Source organism: Megascapheus bottae, chromosome 29 (genome assembly GCF_031878675.1).
Source record: "Megascapheus bottae isolate mThoBot1 chromosome 29, mThoBot2.hap1, whole genome shotgun sequence".
Classification (NCBI taxonomy): Eukaryota; Metazoa; Chordata; class Mammalia; order Rodentia; family Geomyidae; genus Megascapheus; species Megascapheus bottae.
The window spans coordinates 8,547,532-8,563,025 of NC_143537.1; the positions used below are offsets into that span (position 1 = coordinate 8,547,532).

General features: G+C 49.7%; 1 protein-coding gene across 2 annotated transcripts in view; it reads left to right on the top strand.

Moving 5' to 3' along the window:
* The first annotated feature begins 1,060 nt into the window (after nucleotides 1–1,060).
* The window catches only part of Rasgef1c (RasGEF domain family member 1C), a 36,186-nt gene continuing 21,752 nt past the window's right edge, over nucleotides 1,061–15,494 (top strand). Inside the window, exon 1 of one of the 2 annotated variants that reach the window (XM_090321058.1) lies at nucleotides 1,061–1,112. The gene's annotated coding sequence lies outside the window, so the exon portion shown is untranslated. Of the gene's footprint in view, nucleotides 1,113–1,475; nucleotides 1,600–15,494 lie in introns of those variants that run through there. The other variant, XM_090321057.1, reaches the window with a different exon arrangement.

Here is a 15,494-nt window from a genome sequence, read left to right on the forward strand (position 1 = left end):
AAGATCAGGGAAAGCTGACACTAGCTCATCACTACAGAAATGATCCCCAGGCACTTCCTGGCTTGAGAAAGGAAGCTGCAATGGGGGTAGGAGGTGGAGCAGCCAAGGGACCTTGCTGGAACCTGGACTCTTGGGTGCACTAAGAGGGGCAGGACTGGAACTCTCCAGAACGCCAACCATCCATTTGCAGAAAGTGCCCTCCCCAGCTGGGGATGACCCCCAGCTGGACTCCATGCTGGTCCTGTGGCTCATACAGGCTCTAGTTCTCCTGAGGCAGGGAGAGGTTGCAGGAAATTTCAGGGGTCAGGGCCACAAGACACAGCCTTGTCTGTCATACCCATAGGGGGTGTGGAGATTTCACAGGCGAGTCCACCGGCAGGTATTACTTGACTCTAACACTCCTGCCCTTTCCCAGCATGGCAGCTTGTCTCAGTGGCCCCAGATGTTGGCCAAGAAAGGCCCTTTCATAGAGAGATGGAGACAGACAGCCCCCAGCTCCTAAGTGGCACTGGGTAGAGAGAGCAGGGCAGTGCTGATGAGTGGGTCAGCTTCTTAGAGTTTTCTAGAGATCCCTCCCCTCAAGACCCCCCCAGGATACCATCAGCTGGTGCTCAGGGCCTGAGCTGAGGGGCTAGGATTTGGAGTGAGAATGAAAGGTTCTGAGCACTGGCCCCAGGGCTTGGACTGGAGGGGCATCTGGTCTTGGGCAACGCAAAGTCCCACTGCCTTCTCTGGCTCCCCCACACTGAAGCCAATCCATCTCTGTGCCCCTAACCGATGACTGCTCCCCGCAGACCTCCGTTTTCTCCACGGTTTACAAACGGGCTAGATTCTGTCATTTTTGACTTTTTGACTTTGTTGCCTTTGCAGCCTTCAGGGCATGCTGGGAGCCCCGTGCACATTGGCCAACTCCAGCCCCAGCTCTTCAGAGTGGAGGCCGCCTTCCTGGGAGCCAGCTCCTGGGGGCTCCCTCTCCCTCCCCGGGGAGAGAGGTGGATACCGTCTTCCCCGCCATGCCCACCTGGTGCCCACAGGACTCGGATAACCAAAGTAGGATGGCCATCAAAGGAGAATCGAGAGGAGCAGCCAGGACCTAGCCTTGAGGACAGAGGGTAAACGGGGTGTCTGGGTGAAGGAAGCTGGTGGGAGAGAGGGGGCCGTGGGAGGCGGAATGGTGCCAGGGAATGTGTGTGCCGATGCTCACGGCTGGCCCGTCAGCCCTGGGTGGAGAGTGAGGGGGCAGAGCGATCTTCCAGGGAGGGTCCCAGGCCCAAGGTTACACGTTTAGCCCGGATCCTGAGTCCTGGGAGCCTGGCCGAGGCCTGGTGGGCAAAGCTGCCCAGGGGCGCAGGCCAGCCAAGGCGGCTGGGAAAGCGGGCAGCGCAGCGCGCGGCTCCACCCGCGCCCCTCCCGCCCTGCGGTTCCGCGCGCGGCCTCGGGAGGGCGCCCCGCGCCTCCAGGCCGCTGGTCCGGCACACACGGCGGCGCTGCGCCCCGGATCCGGGCGAGCGGCGGGCGGCGGCCTGAGTCCAGGGCGCTGCGGTTCGTGGTGGACGCTGCCCATGGGCCAAGCCCGGGCTCCGGGCGCGCTGGGAGCCAGTGAGTGGTGGCGCGGCTGGGCGGGGATGGCGGGGATGGGGATGCCGTGGTGGTGGTGGTGGGTGGGGGGGGGTGTGTGTGTACGTCCCCGCTGCGGGACAGAGCGCGCGGGTCCGACTCAGGGCGCAGGTGCGCGTGCGGGGCGCGCAGGGGCTGGCGAGGCCAGAGCCCAGGCGCAGGAGTGTGTGTGCGTGTGTGCGTGTGTGTGTGTGCATGTGTGTGTGTGCATGTGTGTGCGCGCGCGCGGGGCGCGGGGCGGAGGGCAATGGAGCGGCAGGCGTCCCGGGCAGAGGGTCACCGGGTGGCTGAGACCCGGGGCGCCAGGAGGGGAGGGGAGGGACCCACCAAGGGCGGGAGACGGGACTCCGCTGCGCCAGGTGAGGGTCCAAGCTTCCTTCAGCCTCTCCGATGGCAGGAAAAAAAGGCAACCTGGACCCAAAGTCTCCGCCCCTCACCGGGCCTCAGTTTCCCTGTCTATGAAGTGCAGGCGGCAGGTTTGACCTGCAGGTGCTTTGCAGAAGGGAGAAGAGCGTTGATTGTGTTGTCCGTGAAGCTCGTACGGACCAGGGCTGTGGCCAGGGAGACGACTGGGTGTGTCTCCTGGGCAGAGACCTTGGACAGGACCTGCAGTCTGTGTGTGTGCACGGGTGTGCGTGTGTGTACCCATGGGTGTGCATCTCCGTACGTGTGAGCGTGTGCCTGTGATTATGCATCCGTTTGCATGCATGTGTATGTGTGTGTGTGTGTGTGTGTGTGTGTGTGTGTAGATGGGCAAAGACAACCTGGAGGGACGTTGGGAGGGGTGGGTGTTCTGGACCTCTGCTCTGGGGTCCCCCTGCCCCCAGCCTCCAGGGGCTACATGGCCATTGTGCCACTGAAAACCACAGAAGGGTCCTGGAAAGACCCACGAGCACTGTGTTTCCATCTCCCAGCAAAAGCCAGGGAGGCTTAGGGAGGAGACACTGTGGGTCCAGTCTCAGGAATATGAAGTGGAGGAGGTGAGGTTCCCACCGGGGGAACTTGAGGCCCCTGTGCCAGGCGCCCAGGGGAGGCTGTGTGCTTCACTCACTCGCCCAAAGCCATTCACTGAGGACCTACTGTGTGCTGACTTGTTAACTGTTCCGAGCAAGTGTGGTGTGGGAGGGGAAGGCCACACCAGGTGTTAGCAAAGGAAAACCATGGCAATGCTAAGTGCTAGGGACAGATCCGAGGGAACAGCCTGGGTAAAGTTCTCTGAGGTAGACAAAGATGATGGGAGGATGGGGGCAGGGGCAGCTGGAAGGGACAGAGCCATAGCAAATAACTGCTGGGGGCTGAATATTGAGAGGATGGTCCCGATGGTGACTGCAAAGGTCTTGGTAAGGGGAAGGGAGTGGGTCAGGCAGGGCTGGCACTGAGAAGGAATTGGAGAGATACTGGTGAGGAGGAGCCAAGAGGGGGGGGGGGTGCAGTCCACTCTTGGGGCAGGACAGAGCTTCGGGAATGTCTGGGGTCCTGGACAGGCTGAGTAGCCTGAAGGGGTCAGGCTCTTCTGTGGGTTCCCACACTGTAGCCAACAGGGGAGATTAATTTAAATACTGCCACCACTCCTAGGGAAGTGGGGCCTGGAGTTTTTAGAGGTGAGTGTGAGTTGCTGGGTGTTTGGTCTCCACCCAGTGTCTTGTCACCTTTCAAGTTAATCCTTGCATCCTTTGGGGGGGGCTCCCTCTAAGTCCTGTAGAGATGCTCCCCCTCCCATTTACATTTGGACCCCTACTTCAGAGGCAGCTTATGTTCTAGGATGCCTTGGTTCCATTTAGAAGGAGCTGAGGGGCTCAGACACCAGAATCTGGGGTCAGAAGAACTCAATACCATCTTGGTATCACTGCCCTTAGGATTTGTCAATGGCCCAGGCCAAAGAATCTTTTATTAAAACTGGAAGTTAATATTTCTATCTCCTTTGTCCCCCATGGTTTCTGAAAACATCAGTATATTTAACCATCAGCTTAATCTTAGAATGTGCCTAAAATATTTACAGGACCATCACATCTGAACCACCACTACCAACCTCAGATGGCTAGGTCAGGATCATATATGCTGAGCTTTGAGAGATCAGTATTATCAATTTGATAGATTATCAGCTTGTGTGTTTATCTGAATTCAATTTAGTTCCCCCTTTTTTGGTTGTTGTGATATGGTTTTATTTGTGGGATATATTAAAAAATATACACATGGTTCAAAAACTATACAAAAGCTACTAAGTCTCAGTGCCAGCCAATTCCAAGCCATTTATGCACGATGACAAAATAAGCATACAGATCTTCTTTGTATCTTCATTTTATTTTCAATTTTAAAAATATCTCAGAACACATCTCTTGAAAGAGTACTTCTTACCAGTTTGTAGACATTGCTCATTCTTTCTCATTGCAGCATAATACTCCATTGTGTGGCTGGAACACAGTCTATTCAACTTGTGTCCTACAGATAGTTTGGTTTTGTTCAGGCCTTTGTTATTGAAAGGAATAATGGGTAACCTTGCATGCAAGTTTTCTGAATTTGTGGTGGTGTATCTTTCGTATAAATCTCTAGGAGTAGAAATAAATGTGTATTTATTTTGTCAAATATTCCCAAATTGGGGCCGGGAGTGTGGCCTAGTGACAGTGCTTGCCTAGCATGCACAAAGTCCTGGGTTCGGTTCCTCAGTACCACATACACAGAAAAAGCCAGAAGTGGTGCTGTGTCTCAAGTGGTAGAGAGCTAGCCTTGAGAAATCCCAGACTCAGTGCCTAGGCTCTGTGTTCAATCCCCAGGACTGGCAAAAAAAAATCCCAAGTTCTCTGTGAAGGGTGGCATCATTTTCCATTCTTCCTATCAATGTGTGACCATGTTTCTTACCAGGCCTCACTGATTGAAAGTTAAGAGACAAACAACATTTCCGTGATACTAATGCCATATCTTTGTTATATCACACATATTTCTCTAGTTTTTTTTCCCCTCGTTTATAGTGGAACTTAGCATTGGACACTTCTTTTTGCGGGGCTTTAAGCTATCAAGGTCAGAACACAGACTGGGGAAGAGTCACTGTGAACTGACAGTGATGGGAACGAAGAGATGGGTCTGGGGTGTTCCATGCTCATTCTGTTCTGCACCTGTTTTTTGGAAATTTCTATAGGAAGAGGTTGAGAAGGAAAGAGGAGAGATAGCGTCTTTCTCTCTGAAAGAACCATGTGGCCTGGATGCCATGTGACCTTATATGTCATAGGACGGGCTTGTCTGAGCTGGTGATGGAATATAACAGAATGGGGTAGTGGACTTCCCTACCTCTCTCTCTCTCTCTCTCTCTCTCTCTCTCTCTCGCTCTCGCTCTCTCTCGCTCTCTCTCTCTTTCTGTTTTTCTCTCTCCTCACGAGGATGAGTGGCAAGAGTGCTGAGTGCATTCGTTCTAGGTAATGTGCATCTGTCAACAATCCGGTGCATGAAAACTGGTTCCCGCATGGTAACCTAATTTGTTCCTCCTTCCTTGACTCGCTGTTACAAAACAGAAGCCCATTTTCCCTGGCAGACATTTCAGAACTGCCACACACAGACACTTAAAGGACTTTTCATCATCCAAAGTGCTAATACACCTTTGGCTCTGCTCATGCAGAAATATCCATTTTTTTTTTTCAAGCCACAGGCCCCTGGGGATCTGCAATTCAAATCCCCAGAGTGACTGTCACACGCTCTGGCATCTCGGCTCGCTCCACAACCCACCTTGCACACAGTCACCAAAACCCACTGAGTGTGGCAGATTTGTTGTATTTTCTTTTGATTCTTAAGAGGCTTGTCAGGATCGCCGGGTTGTTGGAAGTACTGAGATGAGGGAAAGGCCTGGTGTAGACAGGACATGGCCACTTCCTCAGGTGACCACTGGGCACCATTCAGCTGTTTGAATGGTTTAATGTCAATACCCTGGGGTGGGGGTAGGGGCTCTAGAACCTTCTCTGAGCATTCAGGGCCAGCTCACTGGCCCTGATGCACCTGCCCAGTGACCAGGGTCTAGTACAGGACACCCTGCTCCTGTAAGCAGAGCCTCAGGCCTACTTCCATTCCCACCTCCTGACTCCTCTCTGCTACATGGGGCTGTTGGATGCTGACAAGGAGCTTGGGGAATGACTGCTTAGGTGAGCAGGTGGGTGAGCAGGTTGACAGGCATCTCTGAGCTCATACAGATTTATTTGTATAGCCCTCATGCTATGAATTTATCTCATAAAATAACAATTCTATAACCTGAGGCCAGGTAACGTATACTGGATTAGAACTATCACTGACTCATAGTTCTAGAGGATGGTACGTCCAAGAGTGTGACATTGGCATCACCTTGGCATCTGATCAGGGCTTCCCACAAAGGCTTAATGTGGTGGAGAGTATTCCACAAAGGAACAGAGCAAGTGTGCTAACTCCCTTCTCTTTGCCTATTTTTTTAAGGCCACTGACCACAATGAGGGCCCCACCCTCAGGACCTTAACCCTAATTAGATGAGGTCCTGCCTCCAGATACCATCAGGATAGGAATTTGGAGCTGTGAATTTCTGTCACATGATCCATATCCATTATCTAATAGCAAGTCTGTAATCAGATGCAGATCAAGTTGCCTGGCAATGTTCAAGTTCTTTCATGATTTTTTTCTTTTTTGTTGGTTGTGGGGCTTGAACTTTGGGTCTGGGAGCTTTGCCTGAGCTCTTGAGCTACCGCCCTATCCTCTAAGCCACAGCACTACCTCCAGTTTTCTGGTGGTTAAATGGAGATAGGTCTTATGGATTTTTTGTGCATGGGCTAGCTTTGAACCAGGGTCCTCAGATCTCAGCTTCCTGAGTAGCTAGGATTACAGGCATGAGCCACCGGCACCCAGCTTCTTTCATGATTTTCTATCTACTTGTTCTATGATGACTAAGGAAAAGGTGTTAAAAAAAATCTCTGATCTTGCTTGATGCATTTTTGCAGGGTTTGTTGTTGTTGTTGTTGTTTTTGCCAGTCCTGGGCTTAAGCTCAGGGCCTGAGCACTGTCTTTGGATTTTCTCAAGTCTAGAGCTCTACCACTTGAGCCTCAGCACCACTTCCGGCTTTTTTCTATGTATGTGGTACTGAGAATCGAACCCAGGTCTCCGTGCATACTAGGCAAGCACTCTACCACCAAGCCAAACTCCCAGCTCTGCAAGGTTTTTTTTAACTAGGCATATATATGTTCACAAGGTTTATTTCTCCCTAGCAAGTGACCTCTTTGTCATTATGACATGGCTGTCTGATTCTGTGGTAATATTCTTTGCTCTCACCTCTATTCCAATACTTCTACTACTACTACTACTACTACTAATAATAATAATAATAATAATAATAATAACTATAATTATCATATAGTCACAATAGCTTTTCATTTCTTATCCTTTTAATTCATCTGTGTTTTAAAATTTAAATTCTGATTATTGTAGATAATAATTCATGTGATTCTTGCTTTCTTATCCAATCTGAAAATCTTTGCCTTTTAATTGGGTTGTTGAAAGCATTATATTTAGGGTAATTATTGATATTGTTAGATTTGAATAAACCATCTTACTATATACTTCCCTCTGTTCCATATGTTCTTTGTTTCTTCTATAAATTTTTACTTCATCTGGATGAATGTGGGGATTTATGACCATATGCTGGGAACACAGTAGATTTCTGGCTCCAGAAAAGCCACAACCTCATGCTGAAGACAGCGGTAGTCTACACCCTTCAGGCCAAGCCCTGCTTTGACATGTGACTTTTAACCCATGGTTCCTGCTCTTTGTCAACTTTAGATGTGCCCTAAATGCTTCAGTGTGTTATTACTTCCACAGACGAATAAGTGGCTGCCTTTTAGTGTAATTGACTGGCTAGCTTTCCCCTCGGGGCTGCAGGGAGATGTTACACAAGCAGGTTGCCTCCTTCTGGTGGCAGCCAGGTGACCCTGGGCCCACTCCTGCCTCCACCAGCACCCTCTATTATCCCCCCTCCTCCTTCCTTCTCCCTCCCCCTTCTTCTCTCCTTCCTTCTCTCCCTTTCTTTCTCTCTTTCCGTTTTTTCCCAAATTAAAAACCCCTTTCTTGGTGCATTTCTGTTAGTAAGAGGAACACAACTCATTGCAAGGAGCAGGGGAAAGGATCAGATATGAAGAAAAGGTGATAACTCCTCTGGGTCGCTGGGCCTTTGATCTCCTGGTGGGAGAAAATGGATTTTTTTTTTCTTCTGCAAAGATCACTTCCTACCAAGCGCAGCTAGTATTGTGTGCCTCGCCCATATTCTTCCCCCGTCTCTCCCACCGTTTCTGCAGCTGCATAGAGCTCTTCACACGGCAGGGCCTCAGTTGCCTTTACTCCTCATCTTGCTACTTCCTGTTCCTGTTGTTCAGCAATTCAGTAGGACTTCTTGCCCTAGATATTGCTGTACCAATAGTAGAATTCTTTTCAGATGGGGTCCTTCAGGTACTTGCTGCTAACCTAAGCAGCTTTTAAGTATTCATTATATTCCTGGCCCCCGGGCTCTCTGTGCTTTCAAGCTCTGCTCCCCTGGCCTTACCAACTGCCTTTCTCTAACCACTGAGCCCTTTCTCTCTCTCTCTCTCTCTCTCTCTCTCTCTCTCTCTCTCTCTCTCTCTCTCTCTCTCTCTCTCTCTCTCTCTCTCTCTCTCTCTCTCTGTGTGTGATAAGACTTGAACTCAGACTTGAACTCAGGGCCTTGGTACTGTCCCAGAGTTTTCCTGCTCAAGGCTAGCATTCTACCCCTTTGAGCCACAGGTCCACTTTCCATTTGGGGGTGGTTAATTGGAGATAAGAATTCTCATGGGGACTTTTCTGCTCAGCCTGGCTTTGAACCACAATCCTCAGAGTCTCAGCTTCCTGAGTAGCTAGAACCATACATCACCAGCGTCTGCTGTTTGTGTTTCTGAGACACAGCTCATCCCTGGACTTCCTCCTGCTTCTGCCATGGTGTGGATAGAATTTGTTTCCTCCAAAGCTCATGTTGAAATATGATTCCCAGTGTAACAGAGTCATTAGCTAGTCAGACCTTCTTTAACAGGTATTTTATGGAGAGATTAATGCCAGTCTTGCTAGGATTGGGCTATGTCCTGGGTTCATTAGCTGCTGTCAGGAACCTCTTCTTATAAAGACAGACTGCTTTCATGCTTGTCTTTCACATGTAGTCTCATTTCCTTTCCGCTTTGCCCCCATGAATTGAAACAGTACAAAGCCCTTGTCAGATGGCAGTGCCGTGCTCTTGAGATCCCCAGCCTCCTGAAGCAGGACTCAAATCAAACTTGTAGTCTTTCCCCAGACACCAGTGGCTTACACCTGTAATTCAGGCTACTCAGGAGGCTGAGATTTGAGGACTGAGGTTCAAAGCCAGCCCAAGCAGGAAAATCCACAAGATTTTATATGTCCAATTAACCACCGAAAAGCTGGAACTGTTGCCATGGCTCAAGTGGTAGAACACTAGCCTTGAACAAAAAAGTTAAGGGATAGTGCCCAGGCACTGAGTTCAAACCTCAATACTGGCACAATATTTTTTGCTTTTTTTTTCTTTAAATTACCCAGTCTCAGGTATTCTCTTATACAGCAGGAATCAGAGTAAGACTACAGCTTCCAATTCACTCAGTGTAATCCCTACTGGCTGATAATGGTACTTTCCAGAAACATACCAGTCTCTAGAGCATGGGGTGTTAGGGTTCTGCCCTTGTTAAGTGCAGAAACCTAAATTCAGACAAACTTAAATCCTAAAGGAGAGTCTGTTTGCTTTTCAGAAGTATGATCTTATAAATAAAAGGCCCACCAGAGTGGATTTCAGGCATGGCTAGATCTAAGATACCATCTCAGCCTCATTGACTCTTGACTTTCTGGATTTCTCCATCTGGCCTCCTTTCACAATGAGATCCCATGTTGCTTCACACCTCCTAATTTGATCTGAGCAAAAGGAGCCAGGCTCGCTTCTATGGTTCAAATACATGCCCCAAGAATGAGGCACATGCCTAGCAATCTAGAATCTGTGCCAAGGTCTAACAGGATAGCATTCACAGAGTGGATAGCCCTGGTCTCAGGCCCATCCCAAACCATCAGGGACCAAGGCAACTCTCCCAAAGTGGCAGTGGAGAAGAGGAGGGACAAATGGGTTCTCTTGTTAGAGACAAGAACAGATGCGGGGCAAGCGGAAGGCATGGAGCCTGGGACCTTGGGCAGCTGTAGCAGGGCGAGGCCTTGACCTGGGACCCTGAGGTAAACCCCATCTCTCTCTCTGGTACACCCTCACAGGCCCGGTCTCATTCTACCCACTCCTGTACCCTGTAGTGGGTAGAATAGACACACTCCTCTGAAGATTACACTGGGGCTGCTGGAACATGACGGGGCGGGGCAGGGGGGGAAACTAAAATGGAGGGAGCACCCAAGCCTTCAGGGAGCTCAGCTTGAATGATGAGTGACTAAGGCCAAAAGGAGAAAGGACCAGGAATGGACTACAATTTAGTATTCAGATGGCCCCCAAAGCATCTTCTTCTAACAGTGTTTCTAGAAGGAATTCTGCCCAGCCTGGCCCCTACTCCTCAACCCCTGAGCACCTCACTTCCCACCCCCCTCCTGCTAACAAAGCCCCCACCTTGTAGCCCATTCCTCCAGGAGGCCAGGTTTGACCATGGAAGGGTGGGAGTGAAAGGCTGGGCCTTGGATCATGTGCAAGCCAGAATACAGGCAGGAAAAGCTCCTACCTGGCCCAGAAAGCTGGCATCACCACTGGAGATGTTAGTGTAGTCTCTGTTTGGCTGAATCTTTTTGGGGGGGTATTTATTTTTATTTATTTATTTTTAGTAGTAAGTCCTGAGCCCCTCTGTGACTCCCGCCGCACAACTGGACCTGCACAAGCATCTTTTCCTGGCTTCCCTGTCTTGGCAAGGAGGTGTCCCAGGGTGTGATAGATGGCTCCCAGGCCACCCAAGGCCCCCGTGCTGAGCCCAGAGCTATGGAGACAGCCTCAGCCGGAAGTCATTATCTTGATGACAGGATTGATGAGCACTGGTAAGGCCCAGGCTTTGCAAGATTAAAGTAGGCACTTAGCGTGGCGGAATCAAGTGCTCTCTGGGGGCCGCTCTATCTGCCAAAAGCCTGCAGAGAAGGGGATGGCGGCTGCCCAGGACCTGGCCTTTGCCTCCAGGGCCCACCTGCTGTCTGCAAGGGCAAGGGCGGGGCGGGGGGTGGCTACTGCATAAAGCTAAGACACATTGCCCTAAGTGACCCCAAATCCATCTCACCCAACATCCATGTGCCCTCCAGTGCTGCCTTCGTGGGTCGAGCTGAGGGCTGAATAAGTGGCAGAACGTTTGTCACTGTCAGCAGTCATTATTATGTGTTTGTTTTCATGCATTTTAAAAGCATGTACTTAGCACGTTAGCCCTGCAAGCTCACAGACTGGTATGGTGAAGCCAAATCTAATTTTAAAGTGCAAATTGACATGAGGAGCGAGTGAACCACACACCAGGAGGACTCAGACTCAGGCCCAAGAAATATCCCAAGTGTTTCCCAGAGCTTTTCATCCAACAAGCCACAAGCTGAAACAAGGGGGGGTCCACAGTCAGGCTGCACGGGGCAGCTGGGCTCCCGGAGGCCACAGATGCTGAGCTCTTTCTTAACAGACAGATCTTGTGGGGCTAAGCCCCAGAGCTGCCCAGCTCTGAGGATTATCCCTGACACACACACACACACACACACACACACACACACACACACACACACACACGATGACCAGCACCTACTCTCAGTCCAAGTCCCTGGGAAGAGCTTGGATGGTCCCATCACCGCCAAGTTCCAGCTGGGAAATAGAGCATATATCAGGCTTGCTCTTTCTCTCTCTCTCTCTCTCTCTCTCTCTCTCTCTCTCTCTCTCTCTCTCTCTCTCTCTCTCTCTCTCTCTCTCTCTCTCTGCCTCAGTTTCCCTTTCTGTGAAACACAAATACCCACAAACTGCTTTGCAAGAGATACTAAGTTCTCTCTCCACAAAGAACTGACACACGTTTTGTTTTGTTTTTTTTTGGCCTGGGTTTGAACTCAGGGTCTGGACATTGTCCTTGGGCTTTCTCAAGGCTAGTGCTCTACCACTTGAGCCACAGTCTCACTTCTGGCTTTTTCTGTTATGTGGTACTACAGGTATCGAACCCAGAGCTTCATGCATGCTAGGCAAGCACTCTACCACTGAGTCATACTTCCAGCCTATGACATACATTTAAGTTGATGGCTTTGTCACTTACCGTCACTTAGTTATTATACAATATATGCACACATCAAGATATCACCTTGGGTCCTAGAAATATGCACAGGTACTTTCTATGAAGCTATTATTATTATTATTGCTGTTAATACATAGAAATAGCAAAACTGGGAACAACAGAGGCAAAACTTAATGTAAAACCTTTGGTTCACGGAAGTCAAATAGACTTAAAGAACTGGAAAGACCTCCTGAAGTCATGGAATAGAAAATAGTGTTATTAAGTGGGGGGGGGGGCTTCATATCATTGAGCATTAACACAAAATGGGAGTTGATTTCTTTGCAAAATTTGATCAGGTGATCCTAAATTTTATATGCAAAAACAAAGGGTCTCTGAATATGCAAACTAACCTTGCATGAGAACAAAATTCGAATTTCTAATTTGAAAGCTTACTATAAAATTATAGTAAGTAAGGAGGATTCTGATGGCTCATGCCTATAAGCCTTGCTACTCAGGAGCATGAGATCTGAGGATCACTATTCAAAGCAAGTCCAACTGGGAAAGTCTTTGAGACTCTTATATCTAATCAACCACCCAAAAGCCAAAAGTGGAGGTATGCCTCATTGGTAGAACACCAGTCTTAAGTGAAAAAGCTAAGGGACAGTGACTTGGCCTGAATTTAAGCCCCATTATGGACACAAAAAATCGGGAAAAGAAGAGAAGGGAGGGGCCGGGAGTTTGGCCTAGTGGTTAAAGTGCTTGCCTAGCATGCATGAAGACCCGGGTTCAATTCCTCGGTACCACATACATAGAAAAAAAGCCAGAAGTGGTGCTGAGGCTCACGTGGTAGAGCTCTAGCCTTGAGAAAGTCCAAGGACAGTGCTCAGGCCCTGAGCTCAAGCCCAGGACTGGCAAAAAAAAAAAAAAAAAAAAGAAGAAGAGAAGGGAGGGGAGAGAAGGGGATGGAAATCAAGATACAAGATAGACTGCTACCCTAAGGGAATGTTATGGAAAACTCAGTGATAAATCTATGAAAATACTGAATAACTGAGTTGTACATTTCAAATGGGTGGGTGGAAGGATATATTAATATCATCCCCATAAATCTTTATCTCTGTATATTTAAATGCTTTGCAGATAGATTTGTGATTGTGTTTGTGCACATGCTTTTGGGGTACTGGGTATGGATAACGAACCCACTGTCCCAGAGCTAAGCCCAGAATTGTGTGGGGCTGCTGAGCCACGGGTGTGCACACACACATGCATATACACACACACACACGCACACACACACACACACACACACTGCCTTCCTAACTTTTCTGACAAGGGCCTTTTCTCTGCCTGCCAGACATTTCTAAGGAAAATCAGAGCAAACAGTGCATTGCCTTGTTTTTATCGCAACATCGATGACTTCATCTTCCTTGTCCTTCCCAGAAAAGACAGTGACAAATTTGTTAAAGTTCAGCTGTGAGAGCCTCCTCTTATAGCAAGAATGAGAAATATTCAAAGCCACTTCTTGCTTCCCCAGAGTTATTTTCAGCCACTTTCAGGTCCCATTCGCTGTCCCTGGGCCTTCTTCAAGCCCATACTATATGCCCTGAACCTACCCTCACTGCAGCTCCCCACACAGTGCTTAGCAGCCTCTATCTCCCATTTTCTGAGATCATCCCAAGTGTCCAAACTTCCTCACATCCGTGCATCCAAGGAATGGCTCACCACTAATGAAAAATCTGGATAGATCGCTGCTCATTTCTAAGTTTAGAGAAGAAATGAATCTCTCTTTCCTCTTGTTTTTCTTTCACTTAAGATTTCCCCATACTCTTCACAGACATCTTACGATGGAAGAAAATGGCCCTAGGGAGTGATGTCCACATGGCTGTCCATGATGAAATGGGGGGGCGGGGAGGAGGTCACTCCAGTGTGACCTGAAGCATCAGGACCCTTGCCTCCATGTCCCCTCTCTTGTCCCAAACCCCTGGCTGCCACAGAAGACTCAGTCAGGAGTGTAGAAGGACGGTCTGGTGGGCTGGGGGGAATGGGCAGCACCCCAGAATAGAGGCAGCAGCACTCAGCTCTAGCCAATGGATGACACCACGCAAGACATCGTGTGGCCATCTCTTCTGAGCTTTCCAAGGAAGACAGATGCCTATTGTTGGGAAAACCTCTTGTGGGTTCATAAAGTCATCAAATTCACAACTGAAAAAGGGATCCTGCAACCCAAACAGGCCACCCAGGCCACTGGATGTCACCTTACCTGACCAAACCTGAAATGACCATCAAGTAGGCATTTAGCAAGAGCCCCACCCCCACCCCAGAAGAACAGGGTGAACTGGGCAAGAGAGCCAGCCAGGGAGCAGCAGACTCTACCAGGGGACAAGTGTACCCAGAGAGCTGTGCAGAGGGTGTGGGAACCCAGAAAAGGAGGTGTGACTACCAGGATAGAAGTAGGCAGGCCTTTCAGAGGAGAGCCTTGGCTAGACAGACTGGCAAGAAAAGGAATCCAAGAAAGAAGGTGCTCAGGGAGGAAGAGGAAGGAGAGGCAGAAGTAGAAAGGCCACCCCAGTGGGGAGGATCTTGGGTGTGAGGAGGGTAGACTCTTAGGTGAGATCCTGGAGAACAGGAGGGCGTGGACTTGGGCCTTTGCTGGCAGATGGTACCACCATGGCTCTGTGGCTCTGACGTGTGTGTGGCTAGCGTTGGTGATAAACAGGCCCCATCAGAAGATATACATGTGGCAGATTCAGTGTCTCAACTGCTGAGGACTCCTGTTCCTCCACTCTCCATTTTCATTTTTCTTTAATCTACCTCATGATCCCCAAACTACAGCCAGACCTCAGAGTCTGGACTCTGAGCAAAGCCCAAAGCAATCCTAGCAGCAGAGAGCCAGGCGGCCCAGGTCTAAGAGTCTCCCTGAGTAGGTAGCTGAGACCTGGCTGGAGTGACCATCCTTCTGGGCCTGGCAGGGGGCACCTGCATGCCTGCATGTCTGGGGTAAGCTTGGATACACAATGGCTGCTTTTTCCCACTGGGCCTGCCCTGCTGGACTTCTTGACCCATCAAGGGGCAAAGTGGACAGGGCAGTATGGGCAGAAGAAGACCACAGCAATGGAAATACTAGCCATACCTCCCGACCCATTTAGGGAAGTGGGTCTTCCACGTTTGTGGAAACTGAGGCTCAGCAAAGGGAGAAGCTGTTCCACAGCCAGTCAGTGTGGATACCAACCCCATTCGAAGGGGCCCACATTCTGTCTACAAAGCAGCTCCCTGAGCCCCACTTCCCCCACTGAGGCTTACCCACAGTCTGTGAAGAAAACAAAGTCTTTATTTTTGCCAAATGCTCCCTGTTCTTGAAAGTGCCTGCAAAGTGTTTGTCAGGAGGTGTGGGTGACTCATGCAGACACTTGGAGACAGAACCGGGCTATTTTTGCCCCAGAGTCTGGAGGGAGGAAGCGGGGGCAGTGTGCCTGCAGGTGATCTGGACATGTCCAAGGGTTGTCAGCTTGACTGCAAACCCCTAGGCCCAAGAGGCAGGCCTGGAAGTGGCTAGGAGTGTCTTTCATGGCTATAGAGTGTTTCCGTACCTCTCATCAGTTATATAGGGTCTGGGGGCCCCAAGAGGGGAAAGGCTGTGGTCGCCCCTTGTTACTATCTGCTCCCCCAGTGAGCACACA